This window comes from Bos indicus, chromosome 14 (genome assembly GCF_029378745.1).
Source record: "Bos indicus isolate NIAB-ARS_2022 breed Sahiwal x Tharparkar chromosome 14, NIAB-ARS_B.indTharparkar_mat_pri_1.0, whole genome shotgun sequence".
NCBI classification, from domain to species: Eukaryota; Metazoa; Chordata; class Mammalia; order Artiodactyla; family Bovidae; genus Bos; species Bos indicus.
Window position 1 is genome coordinate 40,158,168 of NC_091773.1, and position 23,327 is coordinate 40,181,494.

Genomic DNA, 23,327 nt, shown 5'->3' on the forward strand with positions numbered 1-23,327 from the left:
TGAAAGCACAGATAACTAACACATAAATAATTTCATCTTGGATTCAAGTTTCAGAATAAAAAAAAAAAGATCTGTCAAATGCAATCTGTTACATAAGTGAAGTTTCCTGTAAAAATATGACTTGGTTTTCATACAAACCCTTGAACATGCATGCCATCAGTGACCATTAGTGCCACAAGAAACATTAGCCATCCAGTCTACTTCATCATTTTAAAGGTAAAGAAATTGATCCTGCAAGAGGTAAATGATCATTGTAAGGCCTCTCAACCACTTTGTTGCATGGAAAACTAGAATCCAAATATCGATTCCTCATGCATTCATTGAGCAAGTTTTTATTGAGTATCTACCATGGTCTTACACAGTTGTAGGAAATGGATTCAAGTGATGAAAAGAACATACAAGATCCTAGCCATCATGGATCCAATATTCTAAATAGGGAGATAAAACAAAGAAGGAAATAAAGAAAAAAGACAATTTCAGATTGTGGATCATATGCAAAAAGACTTGGCATGACTTTTACCAACTGAGACTGCAGCTATTCGCTAGGATTTCTCTTCTCAACTCCTTTGATCTCTCCTTATAGTTAAAACAAACAAAGGGAATTCCCTGGCAGTCCAGTAGTCAAGACTATGCACTTTCACTGCAGAGGGCGAGAGTTCAGTCCTTGGTCCAGTCCAGTTTCTGCTTGGGGAACTAGGATCTCACAGGCTGTGCTATATGGCCAAAAGAAAAAAAAAGTAAAGAGCGATTTATCAGTAGCTCTGCCTTTTAACCATCCCTCATTAGTCAATTCCCTCAAAAGGCATCCACATATCCATAAAACACATCAATATTTGCCTTGCTTCATTCCATTCATATAATGTGTTCATGAAATAGCAAAGATGTTCACTTTTACTGGAGTTTTTAAGTATCTGAATTGCAGTTTTTGGTCTTTTGAGTTTGTCCCTATGTCATAGGAGAAGTTCAAAGACTGAAAACCCAAGACCAGGTGATAAAAATACTTTCAGAAAATGTGTGTAGTTAAGGATTCTCTTGCAGATCAAAATAGCTATCCCTTCATGGTTATTTCTCACTCCATGTGATTTTTCTGTGTAGAGAACAAAAGAGAATTTGAAAGATGAGGCGGGGTATGAATCTGGCTGCTTGTAATTCTAATAAATTACACTGACTGTCTTGTCTTCAGTGTCAGATAGTAAAACTGTTTCCCCTAACTAGCAAAAGGGATGCTCAGTGCTTTTGCCTTTCACTTTTTCTTAATGCATAATTTATGTATGGCCCATTTATTAATAACCATGAAGTGTTGTACCTAGAAACTTGCTCACAAAAGAACAGAATATATGGAATCAAAATGAACATTTCATAAGGCAGATAGTATTTTTATACTAAAAAAAATCTTGCCCTAGTTAATTCTTTCTGAGAAGGTTGGATAAAATCCAACAGATATTACTCAATTATTAATATAGTCATACTTAACATATTAAACAAGAATTTTAACTATTTTCTGATAAATCTCAAGGGAAATAAAATATTTTTATCATGACATTTCCTACCAGGGCTTCCTGGTGGCTCAGTGGTAAAGAATCCACCTGCCAATGCGGGAGACACAGGTTCGATCCCTGGGTCAGGAAGATCCCCTTGGAGAAGGAAATAGCAACCCACTCCAATTTCCTCCAGACTGAGAAACTCACGGACAGAGGAGCTTGGTGGGCTACAGTCCATGGGGTTGCAAAGAGTTGGACAGGACTTAGCAACTATATAACAGCAAAATTCTACCTAGAATAGAAAATATTTCAATAAAGGACCATTTCTGTGCATTCCTTCAAGGCAGACAAACTTTATTATTCACCTGGCATTTATTTTCCTTGCCTAACATGAATGACACATCATATTGTAATTATAATAAAATCTATAACAGCTAATATTATGAAGTATAATAATTAATATTTGTGAGGTGACAATATTATAAGTTAGGTAGTATTATCATTTCATGTTATCAATGAGGAGAGATTAAATATTTTGCCCAATGTCACTCAGTGGATGAGAGGAAGAACCGAGGATTTGAACTCAAGCATCTAAATCTTAAGCTTATCTTCTTAATCATTATTTTTACTACTTCCCATGACCTGTTTAGAGTAAACATTCAAAAATGCATTAAAATTAAGTTGAAATCTCAATAGATTTGGCCTTTTTGATATAAGCCATTAAGAAAAGTAAAGTGTCTAAATAAATATCTAGTTCATTGAATAATGCTATGTATGCCAAATATTCTAGACCTTGTAGAAGTTTAGAACTGAAAAGGATTTTATTGATCATTCCAGTCGAAGCCTCTCCATTTTTATGTGTGAATTCAGTCCCTTATAGGTCCAGAGGGGTATAACAGGTTACTGAATGGTGTACAAGGCCAAATTTCCTAATTTACAGGCAAGAATATTTGAAATGGGCTTTCCAGGTGGCACTAGTGGGAAAGAATCTGCCTGTCAATGAAGGAAGTGCAAGAGGTTCAATCCCTGGGTCAGGAAGATCCCCTGGAGTAGGCAATAGCAACCTGTTCCAGTATTCTTGCCTGGAAAATTCCATAGACAGAAGAGTCTGGTGGGCTATCGTTCATGGGCCTGCAAAGAGTTGGACACAACTGACCACAAACACAATATATGAACTACACCCTACTGTTTTTATTTTTGTTCATGTATTTATTTGCAAATTAATTGCTCATACCTAGATTATTAGCTTTACATAGTAAAGCTATGTATGGCAGACAGACTCAAAGCGTCTGATATTGGAGTGGGCTGCCATGCCCTCTTCCATGAAATCTTCCTGACCCAAGGATTGAACCTGTGTCTCTTACATTGGCAGGCATGTTCTTTACCACTGGTACCACCTGGGAAGCCCCCAATTACCTCTACCTCTTGATGTCCATGGCCTTGTCGGACTCCTTTTCCTTGAGTATGGATGAGATGTGTGACTTGCTATTAATCAATAGAATATAACAAAGGTGAAGAAATATGCATAATTGCATGTATGTGATTATGCTTGTACGATCACAGATCCCATTTTGCAGGAGTCTCTCTTGGTCTTTCTGGCTTTGATGAAACAAGCAGTCGTGTTGGAAGGCTCATGTGGTAAGAAATTGACAGTGGCTTCTAGGAATTGAGAGAAGCTTGCAACCAATAACCTGCAAGGACATCCAACTGTCAGCCAGTAGGAAAATGAGGCCCTTGGTCCTATGACCACAGGACATGAATTATGGCAGTGACCAAAACTAAGTGAATTTGCAAATGGATCCTTCCCTGGTTGAATATTTAGATGAGAACTCCATCTTGAATAAAGCCTTGTTTTTAGAGAACACAACTAATCTGTGTTTAGACTCCTGATGCACAGAAATTTTCAGGTAACAAATACCTATTGTTTTAAGCCACTACTTTAAGGCAATTTCTTATGCAACAATAAAAATTAACATACATAGTCACCCTTTTAATGACAAGTCCATGACACTAAATTTAGAAGTTTAAGTAAGGTTTAGTTACTTTTTATGTAATAGGAGGACTCCAATATATCTGTTAAATAAAAGAATGATAAAATATCTTTAGTATAACATCAACAAGGAAGAAGTGACACATGATTATGTATTAATACGATTGCAACTTTAAAAAAAAGTTTATTGCCTGACAATTCCACTTATTTTATTTGTGTGTATATAGAGATAGTGTTGCAGTCAAAAATAGCTTTGGTTGGAATCTCAAGTTTAGAAAAGAAGTTACTTCTCTAGAAATTTTCTTTTTGCATGTGATTTTAATTTTTTTTTAATTTGTGGATAATTGCTTTAAAATGTTGTGGTGGTTTCTGCATTACAATAATATGAATCAGTCATAATTATATATATCCCCTCCCTCCCTTCTCACATCTCACCCCTCTAGGTCATCACAGAGAACCAGGCTGGCCTCCCTGTGTTATTTAGCAACTTCCCACTAGTTATCTATTTTACACATGATAGTGTATATATGTCAATGCCACTCTCTCAGTTAGTCCTACCCTCTCCTTCCCTAATGTTTGTTCTCTACCTATGTGGTATGTATGATGCTATTATAGTTCCTCTTGTTACTTCAGGATCGATGCTGTAAAGATTTCATCTGTTGGCTTTTTAACAATCATTTCTGTGTTTAAGTTCATTAAAAGAACTGCTTTTGACTATGTTTTCCTTTTTAAAAACTCTAAATCACGCTTGAATGCATGTACTTTATCTCAGTTATTCAGGCATTCTATAATGCCTAGTAATAAGTCACCAACCAGCTATGAAAAACACATATATAGATTTGAGTGTTTATAAAAATGCTAGCTTATTTTTTAAAACTATTTATTTTTTAATTGAAGGATAATTGCTATACAGAATTTTGTTGCTTTCTGTCAAACATCAACAAGAATCAGCCATTTAATGTGACTATCTGTAAAACTAAGATAAAATGGCACCATTTCCACAGTTACTATTTGACCATAATGTTACTAGGATTATAGCAAATGAAGTTAAATACAGTGGCCATTAAAACAATCCTGAACTTAAAAAGCCTTCGTTTTATACACTTAAAATTTTCAGGTTATTTTGCTTTCAAACATATAACATGGCTAATAAAAATAAAAAAGTATCTCACCTATATTAAGAAAATTTAAAATCACCCAGTTTGCATCATTTTGTAGATAAAGATATTGAAGTTCAGAGAGAGACCAAAACTGATGAGTGACAGAACAGCACTGGAAATTTCTTCTCCTGAAACGAATGAGAACACATGTGTGTGTGTGTGTGTGTGTGTGCGCGCACACTCAGTCACTAAGTCATGTCTGACTCGTTGCAATCCCATGGACTGTAGCCCGCCAGGCTCCTCTGTCCATGGGACTTTTTAGGCAAGAAGACTGTAGTGGTTGCCATGAGCGGGGACCTCTAATTTCTTATATACTTTTCAAAATTAGTAACTAAAACAGCCACAAAAGTAGAATATACCAATTATATGTCCCTGTCTTCTCTTAGAGTACAAGGACCTAAATATAGAAACCTTAACTTCTACATATAGATTTATGCTTTCAGATGCATTCTGAGTACCAGGAAATATTAATACAAGAGACTCTTAAGCAACAATTTCCCAAAAGAAAAGAAGTGTCTTAAGAAATCATGGTTGTGGAGCAACAGGAATATCGTGTCAACATAATGAATAATTTTGAAAAGAGATAAACTTTATTATTCACTGATAAATAGTGGGATTCACTGTATTTGCTGAATCTGAATTGTTGCTTTCTGTGCTTTTGAAAGAAGCTATCTAATTGTCATTCATTGTTCTAAACACATACAATGAAATTTGAAAAAAATTAGAAATTGAAAAATAAAAACTGATTACAGATTATTGATAATGCATGAAAGACACTCAGAATTACTTATGAATATGATAAATTATGTATCAACCTAGCAATTCAGAATATCTCTAAAAGTTACATGTTCTGTATTAGATGAACTATGATAACTTAAAATAATTTTAGAAAGTCCAAAATAACCAAACACTGTCAAACTTTTATGTTCACTCACATTTAAAACTATAAACCTGTACCTTTTGGGGGATTTTTTAACCTATTTCAAAACACAATATTTTGTTTTTCTTATTCTACTTAGAGGCAAAAGACCAAAAGTAGATAGAAAAAAATATGTTTTTTCAACTTTTGGAATACAAAAGCAATTAGGAAAACTGAAAATATTTCACTCTTACAAATAGTACTTGAAAAGAAGACCTCTTGAGCCAATCTGTTTCAGAGGTAAACACTGGGGCATAAGTTAAAATAGAAAAGTTTTTTAATTGAACAACTTATGGGCTCTTAGCAACTTTTCTTTGTTGGAGTGTGTGAACTTTGGAACTCTTTTAGAAGCACATGGTTTTCATATTCAGTATGCCTGCATGCATATATATGTATAGATAATTGCTATGCCTTGTACCAAGGATATGAGCTGTGTAAAATTACTGTAGGAAGTTGTAAATGATGTATGAAATGAGAAATCTTTGCCCACTGGCAGTACATAGATAGAACAGAGATAGTGACGCACAATCTCTTCTCTGTCATTTGTCATAGTATTCATCTTATAAAAGGCAGAACCTATCAATAAACTTGAGTGTCAAACATGCATGCTAAACAATGTATTGTATTTTTCCTTCTTCAGGTCTTACCTCTTTCTTGAAAACCAGTTTACAAAAACCTCTGAGCCCAAAGAAAATGTAAGGAACTTCTATGTTAATGATTTCAATTATCCATCTAAAGCACTACAGGCAGAAATTCTAAATCTCACTCTGCGGTTTACCTTTTTTAACCTTATACGCAATGATGTTGAGTTCTCAGACTTGCCATCCAAAGTAAACCTTTCTGTAAGGACATATAAAGAGGCTATATCTACAATATCTAACATGCAACCATTTAGCATTTCAGAGAGCAGTACTGATATTTTCATCTTGCCTCCCAATGCTTGAAAGACAAGATTTCACCCTTCCGTTGACTAGAAGAAGCAAACGGAAGCAGCATCTTTCTATGAAATCAGTTTCATATAAAGTTCTTGTGGCTGACTTCATCTCACTGACGAATCCCCAAATCAAATATTTGACCAAACAATTGTGACAATTAAACTTATACAGATTCAATGCCATCTTGTCAAAAAATATGCTTGTACCAGGAAAATTGAAATTTACTTTAAAAAGACCATTATAAGTTGTCACTTTTAGATTACAGAATTTAAATCTAGAAATTAAAATAAACAGCAAAGGATCCAAGGCTCCATCTATATATGAATTTAAAACCAACATGATCAAGTAAGTTCAAAAAACACATGAAAGCATAAGCTAAACTATCTTTCTTTTCTTCAAGGAGTTGACAGCTTACTAATGTAAAGCTCAAAGGATGAGAGGTGTTTTTCCATGACACCTGAATTTTATTTTTTAGGAACACAGGAACACAGGAAGAAATTTAAATATTCATGCAATTGCCTCTTCCTCAAATGTTACTGTGTTCCCTCATGTACCATTTATGGTTTCATTTAAAACAAACAAAGAATATGCTTAGGCATTCGACTTTTTTACAGTATGTTATTTGATAATTCTTTCTGAAAATTGTAAAACAAATATTTCCTTACCAAGAGTTCATCTCTTCTTGGAATCACAACTGATTTTTCTTTTGCTTGATGGAGTTAGAAGTAAAATATCTGATTTTATTTCCCATCAGCCGATCTCATAGATGAATGTATTTCATTTTGCATATGAGTCACATAAAAATGATGTTATCATTTTTTGCTGTGAATAAAGTCAAAGAGCATAAGACAAAACAGTATCTACATTTGGTTTATTTTTTGAAGTAGAATGTAAATATTGTCTTATTACAACAAACACATAAAGAGTAGAAATTAAATATAAATCCTCAGTCTCAAAAAAAACCTGTCAAATGTTGATCCATTATTTAGATTATATTTAGAACCCATGCATTTCCACCACCACCTTTAAGGTTAATGTACTTATTGTACTAATGTTTCTTTTGTACTCTCTTTCTCTTCCTTTCATTGCAATTGTCCCATTTTGGTTGGTGGGACAATTGTCACTCAGTTGCTACTACCTATTCAGCTCCTTGCCCAGGATTCAGTTCTTGTTACTTTCAACTGTTGTTTAGTCGATAAATCATATCCAACTCTTTTGTGACTCCATGGACCACAGCCCGCCAGGCTCCCCTGTCCATGCCATCTTGCAGGCAAAGATATGGGAGTGGGTTGCCATTTCCTTCTCCAGGAGATCTTCCTGTCCCAGGGACTGAACCCTCATCTCCTGCACTGGCGGACGGATTCATGACCGCTGAGCCACCAGGGAAGCCCTGTTACACTCATTAGCTTATAACAAATCTCAGTTTCTCTATTCTCCTCCTTTCCTCTTTTCAAGTATGGATAAATATTGAAACTGTGGAGCCAGCATATTAACAACTGACTGCTGTCCAATTCCTCGCTTGTGACATTTTCATTTTACATGGTTTAGGTGATCAAAAACATAAAATCTGGGAACATTCAGAGAGTACCACCTGGATGGACAATTAAGGAAACACTTGTTCACATCCATACGTCAGATCATTATCCCCACCGCCCACACAGAGATGCTGTCAAGTAGCATCAGCAACCACTTATTTTGTTTCTCAGGACAAATAAACCATCCCCACTCCACCCACGCCCAACTGACAGCACAACAGTGGGATTAATTTAAATGAGTAAAATAGGAAAAAGTCTGAAGGCAAGAAAAACAGGGCCTCTTCTAATATTGATCAGTTCCTCCGGGTTAAAGCAATCAGTAAAATCAGTCCAGTATGATCCTATTTACTCGCTCAGTCGTGTCCAACTCTTTGCAACCCCATGGATCGTAGCCTCCCAAGCTCCTCTGTGCATGGGATTTTCCAGGCAATAGTACTGGAGTGGATTGCCATTTCCTTCTCCAGGGGATCTTCCTGACCCAGGGATCAAACCCAGGTCTCCCACATTGTAGATAGACGCTTTACCATCTGAGCCACCAGGGAAGTCTATTTACTCTTAGTTAGGGGTAAGTATTCCAAACTAACTGTAGGAGTTGTACCATTGGATTATATGTTTCTGTTTTTTAATTTCTCTTCGTGTGTATACAATAATGTTGAAATCTGCACAGAACTTCATACAACTTACAACACAACCATGTGGATCTCCTATCAGGAAATATTCATATGAGCTTCAATTGACTCAATCCACTTGAAACATTTAAACCCACATGGTGAGGATGAGACTTGAGGATAAGTCAATAATTTGATGGCTCAGATGATAAAGTATCTGCCTGCAATGCAGGAGATCCAGTTTCGATCCCTGGGTGGGGAAGATCCCCTGGAGAAAGAAATGGCTACCCACTCCAGTATTCTTGCCTGGAGAATTCCATGGACAGAGAAGCCTGGAGGGCTGCAGTCTATGGGGTCGCAACGAGTCAGACAAAACTGAGCGACTAACACTTCCACTTTCAAAAATTTCATCACCAATAAATATCTCAGTAAAAATTATGCAGGTTACCTTTTGTTAATCAGAAGGACAGAAACTGTCTCTCAGGTCCTTTCCTTGGTTCAAAGTATATTTCTGTTCTCCCACTGCCTACCTCCCATTTTTTTCTGGTAGTTGTACTTCTTGCTAATCATTTTTCCTGATAACTCTCTAGAAAGATTTACTGAGTTAATCTCTAAATTTGACACCAGAGTTAGTTTGCATCAAAAGAGCTACATTTGTTAAAGGTAGAAAGACCACTTAATTTAACCAGTGATACTATAAGCATGAAGTTGCTGCTTATTTACTCAAGCCAGACATCCTTCACAGCTAGCCTTCTTCTGTGGGTAGAACTCTTTTTCCACATTCCAGTAACTCCTGGCTCCCCTTGCTCTTTTTGGGCTAAGTAACAGCTCCCTGCTTCTCAGTTTCTGTTAGTCCTGTTCATTTGTAAATAAATTCTTCAGTCAGTCTCATCAATTGTCTCATTGAACATGCTATCTTATTTTCCAATAGATCAAATCTCCAACTGTGTGCCAGAATTCCGTCTTTCCTATATACTGTTTTGTTGAACCTTATGTTGATAACATAATCCATATTTTATACATAAAGAAACAAAGACTCAGAATGTTTAATAAACTTTCCAGGCACTCAACTAATACATAAGATAGCCAAAAATTAAATCATAGTCTCTTACTCAAAGTCTAGTATTCTTTCCCCTGCTGTTCAGCTTTCTTCTCCTCCCTCCTTAATGGCGTGCCCTTGATAACATCCACTGGGGGTTATCCACTGAGGGCCTTCAGCCCACTGTAATGTATTGAAACTGTATCCAGCTAAGTTCATAGGCACATAGAAAAAACCTGTGTGTGTCTGACTAATAGTCATTTTGGCCAAGAATAGCTACTGAGCATTAATAAAGGGTCAAATTTTTCACTATTACTATCAACTCTGAATCTAAGGACTGCCTCCTTATGGGTCTTTGCAAGGATTAAAATTAGAATTCTTTTGCCTCTCCTTGACAACACATTAAATAAAAAAGGATGGCAAATGGATAGACAGACAACACCAGATAAGATAGCAGACTATTAACAGATCGGGGGCGGGGGCGATGGTTAAGAGACAACTGATTGAGATCTAGGTGTTGACCATGGAGAGAACATCCAGTTCATTCACAGCTCAGTGAATCGGTCAGTTGGCAATGCCAGCAGGTGGAATCTAAATAAGGGAATGCAGATTCTAAGGTTTCATGGTGCTGTAGGGGTCATCTGGGAAGTGGTCTATGCACAACAAAACTGCAAGTTCTTAGGGATATGGGGAAAAAATAGTACTAGTAAAAATTAGGTGACAATCCAGAATAATCCGTACTCTTTAGATTTGTTTGGGAGAGTAATTAAAATGGCTCAGGTGATGAAGAATCTGTCTGCAAGGCAGGAGACCTGGATTCCATCTCTGGGTCGGGAAGACCCCTGGAGAAGGGAATGGCAACCCACTCCGGTATTCTTGCCTGGAGAATTCCATGGACAGAGAAGCCTGGTGGGCTACAGTCCATGGGGTCGAAAGAGTTGGACACGACTGAGCAACTAGCACTTTCACTTTCTTCATATAATATATGCAACTTGGTGCAAAGTATATGGGTGGCATATGAAAGATAAGGGGAAAGATGCTAATAACTATGGATCTGATAAGATGGTCTCAAAAGGTAGGTTGGAGCTAAGATATAGGCCAGTGAATAGCAGAGATCTTAACTGGAAGTAAAAAAAAACCTGGAAATCAGGCATGAACTAGTATCATGGCTCAAATATAAGCACCTATAGGAGAAGGCAATGGCACCCCACTCCAGTACTCTTGCCTGGAAAATCCCATGGACCGAGGATCCTGGAGGGCTGCAGTCCATGGGGTCGCTAAGAGTCGGACACGACTGAGCAACTTCACTTTGACTTTTCACTTTCATGCATTGGAGAAGGAAATGGCAACCTACTCCAGTGTTCTTGCCTGGAGAATCCCAGGGACGGGAGCCTGGTAGGCTGCCGTCTCTGGGGTCGCACAGAGTCGGACACGGCTGAAGCGACTTAGCAGCAGCAGCAGCAGCAGCCTACAAACGCTTGTGTTCCTACAAAATTGCAACAGAAAATGATACGGGCTAACAACCCTTCCCAGACCTCTCTCTACAGGCACTCTGGTTCCTCTGATAGTCAAACTTCTAAACTCATGATTCAAATTAGACTTGTTTTTTCCACAATTGACCTGTGATCCAGATTTATTGTTCCTTTTTTATAAAAACCCTTATTCTGAAATTTCAGGCCTTAGAAAATCTATGTCATAATTGTTCAGGAGATAAGGACTTTTCTGTTTAATGCTTTCTCCTCGAGATGTTTGTTAATCTAAGTAATCTTTAATTGGTTAAGTATTTTAATGTTTTCAGGAAGTACTCCCATGAGTTGTGGAATATTCATTGGTAACCATTAACAACACAAAGAAGGTAAGTTTTGTTCTGTTTGTAGAGGACAATTGCTTCTTACAAACTTTTAAGGAAAAAGGAAAAGATAACAGAAGTTTGAAGATTGTGCTTCCATTCATGCTTCTGTAGGAATTATTAGTCTCTCATGTCAGAAGGAGTCAGAAAATTCAATTGAGTTCAGATAAACTATTGTTCATAATTATTTATTTAATTTTCTAAATTAATTTGTACATTTAATAGAATTCTCAATCCTAAATAACCTCAAATAGATCTTTTTCTTAGAACATGACAGAAATTGATAGCAAGATTAATCTAGAAAAGAGGCAAGAATATTTTAAAATGTATGAAGAAGAGAGTAAGTATATACAAACATATAAACTATTACAATTCATCAAGATTAAAGCAAGGTTTAAAATATTTTTAAAATGTTAAAAAGATTAAATCAAGGCTAATTAAAATACAATTCCATTTGAGATAGGTGTACAAACTTCTATACAATATACAAACTAAAAAAATTAAATAATACTAACATACATTTTCATATACATATTCTATATATTTATATGTATGTGAATATAAATATATACATATATAATTATAGGAAGTTTCATTAAATATGTAAATAAGGGTGTTGGGATCATTTATTAGCATTCAGAAAAAAATGTAGGCCAATACAACAAACAAAATCTGTAAATGCTAACTTAAAATGTTCAGTTAAAAACTATAGGAAATTAGTCAAGCAATTACAAAACTACCAAACATAATTTAATATTTATAAACTCTGAAGGACCAAAATTTTTTAATGTGATATTATAAATAAAATCACAATGGACTATATTAACAAATTTGACCATTTAAAACTGCTGCTGCTACTGCTGCTGCTAAGTCACTTCAGTCCTGTCCGACTCTGTGCAACCCCATAGACGGCAGCCCACCAGGCTCCCGTCCCTGGGATTCTCCAGGCAAGAACACTGGAGTGGGTTGCCATTTCCTCCTCCAATGCATGAAAGTGAAAAGTGAAAGTGAAGTCGCTCAGTCGTGTCCAACCCTCAGCGACCCCATGAACTGCAGCCCACCAGGCTCCTCCGTCCATGGGATTTTCCAGGCAAGAGTACTGGAGTGGGTTGCCATTGCCTTCTGAAGAGTAACAGTTTAAAATTTTTTTAAATGCAGAGAACAGGGAATATTTATAGCAAGTGTTAATATAATATAAAACATTCTTATAAAGGGAAAAAATAAGAAATATAGACAAATGATATTGTTTGTAATTCAGACAAAAGTAAATACCTTTTAGAAATTAAAAATTAAAGAAAAATAATCATGATATATTCTAACCAAAGAAATTCAAACTAAAATAGCAGTGAGATATTTTTACTTATTAAAGCAGGGGATTTTTTAAAAGCTTATTTTGGCTTAATGTTAGTATTATTCATATTCTTGGTACCTTTTTAAGTTGATAAAAATCAACCAGAAAAAACAGATATACCTTTCAAAACTTTAAATCATTTACTTTTGATTGAAAATCAGATCACTTGAAACTTTAAGCATATGGGTGTTCTCTGGTTCTAAAAAAATGCATAGTCTTTAGAGAAAAACTTTAAAAAAGCAAAGAATAAAAAGAAAAAGCATTACTAATTACCTATAACCCCATATACAAAATTAACCATAATAATTGTTTGATAAAATTTCCTTGATAGTTTCATACATATACAAAGTTGAGCTCTTAATATATCTATGTGTACATGTAATTCAGTTTTTGCTTTGCTTTTTCATTTTAGAATTATTAAAGACTGTTGGCAAGAATCATTTTACTATTGCATAATCCTCTATTGTACTTCCATGAAAAAGGGTAAGTGGAGTGAGTTTGCCATTTCCTTCTCCAGGGGATCTTCCCAACCCAGGGATTGAACCCAGGTCTCCCTCACTGCAGACAGATACTTTACCATCTGAGCTACCAGGGAAGCCCAAAGTGAAAGTCACTTAGTCGAGTCCTGCTGCTGCTGCTGCTAAGTCGCTTCAGTCGTGTCCAACTCTGTGTGACCCCATAGACGGCAGCCCACCAGGCTCCCCCGTCCCTGGGATTCTCCAGGCAAGAACACTGGAGTGGGTTGCGATTTCCTTCTCCAACGCATGAAAGTGCAAAGTGAAAGTGAAGTCACTCAGTCGTGTCTGACTCTTAGTGACCCCATGGACTGCGGCCCACCAGGCTCCTCCGTCCATGGGATTTTCCAGGCAAGAGTGCTGGAGTGGGGTGCCATTGCCTTCTCCTACTCTTTGCAAAGTCTCTAGGCCAGGATACTGGAGTGAGTAGCCTTTCTCTTCTCCAGGGGATCTTTCCAACCCAGGTATCAAACCCAGGTCTCCTGTATTGCAGGCAGATTCTTTACCAGCTGAGCCACAAGGGAAGCATAAGAATACTGGAGTGGGTAGCTGATCCCTTCTCCAGGGGATCTTCCCAACCCAGGAATCAAACCAGAGTCTCCTGCATTGCAGGCAGATTCTTTACCAACTGAGCTAGCAGGGGAGCCCTAATACTTCCATGCCATGTACCTCCAAGCCACGTCTTATTTCCTTATGTCTGTATTATAGGATATTGAGGCAATCTTCAGGTTTCAAAACAATAATACTGTCTATAACAGCAAAAGTTCAGAATCCATCTAAAACTTTAATAATATGAAGAGTTAGAATGCATCTAGCCATAAAATTAATAACAATTCTACAACAGGATGGAAATATTCTTCTGATACAATGTCTATTTATCTACTTGCAATGCTGAATTTAGCCCTGCTAAGAAACTTTGCCAGCTACGTTACATTGTTCTAGAATTAAATGTTCATCTCACTCCTATTTAATAGGTAGAGCTTCCAGTCTTGTTCATGCTCTGTATCTCTAGTTCTACAGTGCCTCTTCTTCAAACACATTGTGAGGACCCAAGATATATTAGTTATATGATTGAGTAAATTGCTAATGAAAAGACTAAATAGAGTAACAAAGCTTTGCTCACATTCTTTATCTCTTTATATTCCTTTCTCTTATTGGCATTTAGGCATTCTTTAATCTTGGGCTTCTTGGTTTGTGTATGTGTATGTGGTCAGTCTCTCAGTAATGTCTGACTCTTTGAGACCTTATGGACTGTAGGCCACCAGGCTCCTCTGTCCATGGGATTCTCCAGGCAAGAGTACTGGAGTGGGTTGCCATTTTCTGCTCCAGGGGATCTTCTTGATCCAGGGATCAAACCCACATCTCTAGCATCTCCTGTATTGCAGGCAGATTCTCTTAATCTTGGGCTTTTCGGTTAAGAACAAATGATTTGCAAAAGATTTGGAAAATATACTATCTTCATTCTATCATGAGGTTACATTTACAGAGCAACCATCTGGGGTGAGGCAGTCCGCCTTATAGAGGTATTACTATTTGGTTCCCACTTGTCCTGGCTTACAGAATATAAGAGTTAAGCTCAAGAATGAGATTTCCATCTGATGATACCTGTGATAACAGATGGCATTCAGACAAGCTTTTAACGTTGATACCAAATTAGAATGGAAAATTTGGACTTCCTTGGTGGCTCAGATGGTAAAAAATCCTCCCACATTGTGAGAGACCTGGGTTCAATCCCTGGGTTGGGAAGATCCCCTGGGGGAGGCCATGGCAACCCACTCCAGTATACTTGACTGGAGAAGCTCCATGGTCAGAGGTGCCTGGTAGGTCCACGGGGTCGCAAAGAGTCAGACACGATGAGTGACTAAGCACAGCACAGCACAGAATGGAAAATAATGCCTAATATCTTTCTTGGAAAGAGAAAACTTACCAAATACAGCTTCTAGACTCTGAAAATTCGACTTAATTCCAGCAATCTAATACAAGAAACGTTTTTGTCTCTAGCAGTTAGAAAAAATCCTAAATCATCTAATTCATTTCATCTATGAATGAAATATGGTTGAACATTTAGGAATGCTCCATCTCTGTCCTTTTGTCTGTTTTGTCTAAGTGTCCAGCAAGATGGCTATACTGCACTTCGTGAAGCTACACTTTTGCTGCCCAAATCGTTCTGAACATCCTGGTTTATTTGGACTGTGCATACAGTCCGACAAAGCATCTCCACTTTGCTTGTAGCTGTCAACAGAAAGGGCGCCTTTCGGTCACACACGAGGGCACAAGTCACCCAAGTCAAAGGACAGGGAGAGATGGGATATTCGTTATTCCTGTCAGTGATAAAAGGATAGAGCTTTACCATTCTTTCTCAAAAAAAAAATATATATATATATATGTATGGTACTGCCTAGAAGACTTTGAAACAAAGCAGAAAACTTAAAAATGAAGGAATGTGGAAAACTTATCATAAATATCACTACTTCTGCTGAAGAAATTTTGCTATTTATAACACCTTCACAGCTTACACGATTGTGTTACACAAGCCTTGTCTGACCATTTATGCATGCATGTAATTTCCCTTCAGGGAAATAGATTCTTCACTTAAGGGTGAGAGAAGAAAACGCTATTTCTTTTCCTACAAACAAGGCAATGAAAGATGAAATAAAACAAGGACTTTTAAAATTTTTGTTTTCTCAGTTCATGAACACATAGGCACCCACATTCATGTATACATACACAACAGTGACAGATACACAGCTTCAGAACATTGTAAAAAACACGGCATTCTTGGGAGCCCACAATATACATCACATTCTAACTTTTTGCTCTTAAATTAGTCTCATGGAATTAATATTTACCTGAATGGTCTTACATCATAATTTTGGTCATTAAATATACCATAGAGCTACAAGATTTTTAAATATACAATATCTCATTCACCATTGTAACCACATCCCTGTTCAAAAATCTGAATCAGATGCCAACTATGAAAGAAAAATGTAGTTAATTTAAAATATGGTTTATAGGTTATTTCTACCACATATAAAACCAAATTTTTCAAGTTTCATGTTTTGAAGTCAACAAGTTTACAGAATCATAATATTCTGAATTACATCTCTGTTTTTAAAAATTTTCCTCTTGATTTGGAGTCTGCTTTGATTCTTAAGAGAATCCTCGGAAGAAAACAGTTTTTGATTTGAAAGATCACTCCTTACTATAACATACTAAAAATAGAACTTTTCAAATAGAAAACCTATAAAAACTTAAAGCCATCAAAACGTCCTACAAATGAATAGCGACACATAAAGTTTACTGAGTATTTACACAAGGCCAGACTGTGCTATTCCACAGAATATTTAAAAGCCATTTCTTAAGGGGTCCCTCCCTGTTATTATAATACCCACTTTGTAGAAAAGGCAAACTTGGTCTGAAGAGACTGATAACTGGTCTAGGATCACAACACCATATTAATTAGAGCTAGAGTTCTAACTTTCTTTTCACTGGCTCCAATGTTTCCACTCTAATGTATTTTATTCTATTGTTTGCTGAATAATAATTGTGTACCTCTGACATTTTCTGTTTGCATCATTAGAGGTGCTAGAACACTGTATTTTCTTAGATCCCCATTTTCATGGCAGCCTATGAGGGGAAAAACAAAGTAATCTTTAACAAATCTGAATAACCAATGTTGAGATCAGTCCTTTTAAATCAAATTTTGATCAAAGCAAATATGCATTTTCTTGTTTAACACTTACTGAGCACCTACTATTGGCAAAGCATTCTCTATACATATAAACACTATAATTTTTAAGGAAGTAAACTACTCATATTACTTCAGCAGGGTATACACCTGTAATAGGTATCGCCAATTTTCACATCACCTGCAACTCTTATGAGTAAAGAAAAGTAATTTTTAGCAAATGTCTTTTTGAACAAAACTGAATGCAGCAGAACTAATAATAAAAGCAATCACTGATGACAACATAGAAAGTTAAGCATGAAATCCTGTCTATCTAAGGAGTAAAAACTAATAAATTCTCCCACTGAACCATAGATTTATACTTGATCTTATATAATAGTATGTAAATACAACAGCCACAATCAGAGAATACAGTTGTGGAAAGCAGAGCACCATCCATGTGATAATGTCGCCAAAACATGTAATTCAAACCAGATCCTTTTACATGGAATACTTGGATTTTACTAAATTTGTACATCTTTTACAAACCCATCAGTAAATTCAGACCACTGAGCACGGCTGGGATCTGGACACGGTATCACTGGAGAAGCCTCAGAGATTAAAGCTGCCACATTGAACAGTCTGCTATCTGTATCCTGGGATGTATATCTAACTCTGATATGTTTACCCTGCTTCAGAACAAAATAGTTAGACAAAGCCAGCAGACTTTGGCAAAGGATGCTTTCTCCTTGTTTCTTAGTGAGGAGAAAGAAAAGAAGGAAGAGCTGTTTCTCCTCCATTGATACAGACTATATTCTTACTCAGTTTCATTTAAACAAAAAAAGACCAGGTTTTACTAAGGGACTTCTAGAGAAGCAGCATGACAGGGTTCCAGGGGGACACTGAATCTCATCTCTAGTACTCCTGTGCTCTATCAACTTGGCCAAGTGACTTCACCCCTCTGCTTCAATTTCTTTCATCTACGAAGTGGGGATAATAACTACATCTACCTCAGTGAGGACCTGAGTGGATGAAAGTGACAATGTAAGTGAAGCCCTTATCATACAATGCACACTCAATTAACATTCACTGAGTTTCCCAACTGTCAGCGATGACGAAAATGGTGGCCACGAGTCTCACTGTACCTGTTTGCTATAAGAATTCCTCAGTCTTTCCGTTCTGACCCCTCCCCCACCACGGCCTCCTAGTAAGTGTGCTGTTCTAGTCCATGTGGAACATTCCAGCTGAGCCGGTTCTCTGTGATCCTCCAAAGGAAGAGAGAATAAGGCTAAACCAAAAAGGTATCCTGATGCCTTTCGTGGACATCATGCTAGGTGAAGTAAGGTGGTCACAGAAAGACAAATGTCGCATGATTCCACTTAAGTGAGAGATCTACATGGTCCAATTAATAAAAACAGAATAAAATGGTTGCCAGAGGCTTCGGGAGCATGGACATGAGGGGTTGGGTAAAAAGTTTCAGTTATGTAAGATTAAAAAAATCTAGAAATTGGCTGTAAAATATTGTGCCTATAGTTGAATACTGGACACTTAAAAAAATTTGATAAGAGGGTACATCTTATGTTATGTGGGTTTTTTTACCATAAAAAAATTGGTATCCTGAGATGCTGAGTTGTGCTAAAGAGGTTAGGCTTCCTATATATTCCATTCATTTTTACTGAATTCTTAAGAAAGGAGACCCAAAAGATACGTTCAAAACTTACATTACAGTTAGACGTTATCTGACACTTGGAGCCAGATTCTCCCAGTCTGTCAGCTGCTGTCTGTTAGAGAAATTTTATGCCTGGAAGCAGTTGGGGCACACAATAATTCATAAGTGTGACTTCCAGGAACACCCACTTCACACAATACCAGCATTAAGCATCCAAACTCCTAAAGCTGTAAAAAACAAGGATAATGGCACCAATAGAATGAGGATTTTAAAGGGGTTGTGATTTCAAAGATTTCAAGGCTGTGTTATTTAATTGCAAAATCCTCTTGTCTTTTCCCAAATATTAATTTCTCAGATTAAGTAGGAGCATCTAAATTGGTATCATGGGATCTGAGAAAAGAATTTGTGTTTCTCCTAAATATAAATAGTAACACTGTGGACTATTATAAAAATACAAAGGGGTGGCAAGGAAGGAATAACATTCTCAGGAATTGTACATGCATAGCAGAATGATTACAAGTTTGTGTCATGCATTCTGTCCATTCTAATCACACACAGATAAGACTTCCCATACAAAAAAAAAAAAAAAAAAAATCGATGAGCATATAAACTCACAATTTCAGTCCTGAATTTAGTCAGGGAGTACCTTCACTAGCCTCACAAAAGAAGAGAGAAACAGCCACATTCTTCAAACGAAGACCATGTTGATTAAACGCTTAAAACAGGAAGGAGCCAGGGAGCGATGGATTTTAAGTGGACCAATTCAAACCCTTTCTTTTCAGGCTATTTCTTTATCCTTGAGTAAAAATGTAAATGTGAAAAAACAAAAACCTTAAAGATTTTGAATCTCTTAACTAATATGCAGGCATACTGTGAAATTTTTCAGAATTCTTCATAATACTGGCCTTTTTAGTTTTTAACTATTTTGGAGTGTGTTTCTTTAACTGACATGATTATTACTGGATATCAACTTTGAAGGTATTTAAGAAATAGAAATAGATAAATAAAAATATTTTTTAACCTCAAGATCTAAGAGAAAATTCTTACAAATACTGTATCAGCATTCTTGATGATGCTTTAAAATAGATAATGTACATTTAGGGACCTATCAAGCACTTAAAAAAAGATGACTTCTCAAGGCAATTTGCAAACCTTGGTTTCATCGAGATATATGTCAGTATAAATCAGGAACCTTCAGTTCACCGTTTTTCTAAACAAGTATGCCATAATCTTTGCTAGCTCTGTTTCCGTGAGACCATCATAAATCTACCACACAGCACTGTCTCCTCAGACCACAGTCACAGATTCAAATACTTGAACAGAGTGAACTACACCTTCGGCGAGTCTATATCAGAGTTAGTAATCTCCCTCACCTGTGGTGCATGTTTCATTTTTAACAAAGTCTTCCTAGAAATGTACCCATCGTGCTTCAAATCTATCCATTATTATCATACTCTATGGAAAATTACCTTTTTCTGTCAGCCTAGCAACACGAAATAGAAATGGACACTCCTTTTTAATGTCTGTACATAAATGGTTTGCATATAATGTCTACTAAATTAGCCAGGGTGGACTTTGGTGGATTGAATGCAAACATAGACTCAACTAGTATAAAACATTTTTCTCAGTTTGTCACTGCTGATGTTTTATTTGCTTTGATCTAAAAACTGCTAATATTAACCAAGAGGAAGGGACAACTAAGATCCATTATTTTAGATTTATTTCTAATACTGAACGTGTCTACTAAAAAAAAAAAGTAAAATAAAAAAATGAAATGATTTCATTTTCAGTTTTCAAACTTAAAATGGTATATTAAAGTCAGAAAAAAATGTTTAAACCTTTCCCTTTCTGGAATTACAGTTTATAGTTTTGTATTTATTGAATGCATTCATAGTCTCCCTTAGGATGTGAAATGTATGGAAATATATGTGCATTACTAAAGAAAGAACTAAATTTATTCTTTCCCCACATCATGCTCTTCTTTGCAGTGGAGGTTTTTAATTCAATACAGAGCTAGAATGAGATGGAGCCAATTTCCTGGCCTATATGTGTGACAAATGCTAAAAGTGGCACAAGATTAACAAATTAGTTGAAGTATAGATCTTAAAAGATTTTTTTTCTGTGTGTCTAAATCAAAATTCATACTTTATTTGAAACGAAGCCTTCTTTAGAATTCAAGAATGACCAAAGATCTTTTATTTCTCTGTATTTAAGATGAAAAGAGAAGATGTATGACAACATGCTAGCAATTTTTTAAAGCAAATTGTATTTGTGGGAAAGCTTACAAAGATTATATATTTGGAGTATAAGATCATTTTCATTGAAACATTAACTCCAATGTATGATTTAGCAAAATAAAAATAAAAATTATTTTCAAAACAAATAGTTATTCCTAAAATAAAAGCATAAAATGAATTACAAGGGTAAAATTTATTTATTCCTGTATTTTGGGGTAGAAATAATGTTTAAAATATTAGGTCCCAGATAAATACATTTACTTTTCTAGTAGCATTTCTTGTTTTTTGATGTTAAATGAAAACTATCAAAGCTTAGCTATTTCACCTAACTTCAGAATCATGTACTTGATATATATCTAACACCAAACAATAAAAACATCTGTGACAATAAAAGCATGGAACAGTTGTGGAATTGTTTAATTTAGGAGAAAATAGCTATAGTTGATAATCACATGTGCATGAATGGATTCCTCCTCTTTGACGAGAAAGTTATATTTTGCAAATGGTCTTTTGTTTTTCTGAAAGGAATCAACTTATTATGTGAAAGGGATTTTTAAAAGGTATTCTGAAATATGTGTTTTGGGTTGAGCTCACTCTAATGTTGAAAGCCTTGTCACACAGTCCACCTGTTTTGCTTGGGCTTAAATTATATAAAAAATACAGCATCTTAAAGCAAGCATAATCTTACTTGTTGTACCCAAACATGATAACATGCTTAAAATTCAAGAAGAGTTCTATGCAGGTTGTATGTCTCAGTCACCCAATCTCCTTTCACATATCTGTTCATGTTGACAGACTATGTCATAATACATCAGCAGAAAGATCAGCACAGAATAACAAAATTTCATCACCTGACAGCAAGAGGAAAACTGATTTTCAGTATTAAATTAGTAAAAATATACCATTACCTCACTTCCAATAAGTCTACTACCTTTAAAAAAGAAGGTGTCTGCTATAATCAGAAATGTATGCAAAAGATATTAGGTTCATTTATTTCTCTGGTATCACCCTTTGATTGACAGCCTATTTTCATTTTATCTTTTATAAGTTATTTTATTTGCTATATCTTAGGAGCAACTTAGAGAATCCAAAAAATACTATTTATTCCTGAGCCATGTAGTATTACATATGTAAAAATATATATCTGCCAAATGTTTGGAGGACACTTTATCCAAGACTAATCAGGAGCAGAAACCTACTGACCATTGAAATGGAAATGGGTATTTTAGCTTCTGAGAAAAGTTAGGTATCTTTTTCATAGACTGTCTCCCTCTGTTTGGATTTCAAGAGAAATTTAGCAATACCTATAATAAATAATGTCTTTTGCAGCCCTGGGCATCATCTGCCACTTAGGCTTTTAATTTTGCCCCTGTTTGAACACCCTACAACATATGCACTTCTCTTTTGTCTATTATCCTAGAGTTGTGCTATTCCCAAATATTGACATCATCTACTTTTATCAGCATTAACTGCTCTGAAGCTTCCCAGGCTCATGCTCGGCTCTATTTCTTCCTATTGATTATCTTCCTCACTCCAGCAGGTAGCTAGCCAGCGAGGCTGTCCTGAGAAATAGCTTCCAATGACTTTATACGCACAATTTACACGGAATTGTTTAAAGAAGATATTAGCCTCAATACAAATCAGTGAACCTCATTTAGTCAATACTGCACAATTCCGCTGTTGGCACCCTGTCACATGTTCGACTTTACAGTCAGCTGCTGTACCCAGTCTCCACATTAGCCATAGTATTTAGTTTCATATTAAAATGAAGACGGGGTTTTCTCTTTTTTTTTCACTTTTGCTTTTCTTTTTGAAATCTTTTCAGTATATGTTTTACATCACCTCACCGAGCCATGTGATAGTAATATATTTTGAAATATAAAAACCTGAGATTAAATGTTTGATTTTTGACAGTGTTCTTAAATATAATAAATTCAAAAGGAAATACTGTTAAGTTAAAATGGAGTGTTTTTCATTAAGTCCAATCAAATGGTAGACAACAAAGGATCTTTTATTTGAGAATATGAAGTGAAAATGAAAACCAGAAAAACCTTACTAAGAAAAGGTCCAGCTAAATTATATTGGAAAGAGGTCTCCAGATTGAGCTTGGGTGTTTCTTTTGCTAAAAGTGAATTAAACTAAGATATGTTATGAAGAAATATTTTACAAAGAAGCAAAACTTAATGCTTTGTGGAGATGAAAATAAGGTCTAAGGACGGTTGACTTTGAAAATAATTCCAAAGAAAGATCACATATGAACAAAATTGCCACAGCATCTGATCTTTTCTTATAATCATAACAGGGAAATGTTTGGGGGAAAGTAACGCTGCCATGGCAATGCTGTAAAATTCTAGAAGGGGTGTTTACAT

At 36.0% G+C, this 23,327-nt stretch overlaps 1 protein-coding gene across 5 annotated transcripts in view; it reads right to left on the minus strand.

The window, feature by feature from the left end:
- Positions 1 to 301: 301 nt before the first annotated feature.
- LOC109568457 (uncharacterized) overlaps positions 302 to 23,327 on the minus strand; it is a 40,264-nt gene continuing 17,238 nt past the window's right edge. For 3 of the 5 annotated variants that reach the window (XR_011570612.1, XR_011570613.1, XR_011570614.1), the window contains 2 exons: positions 7,151 to 7,307; positions 302 to 713 (listed from right to left, as the gene is read on the minus strand). The gene's annotated coding sequence lies outside the window, so the exon portion shown is untranslated. Of the gene's footprint in view, positions 714 to 1,550; positions 1,774 to 4,643; positions 4,760 to 7,150; positions 7,308 to 23,327 lie in introns of all 5 variants that reach the window. The other 2 variants (XR_011570615.1, XR_002182253.2) reach the window with 2 other exon arrangements.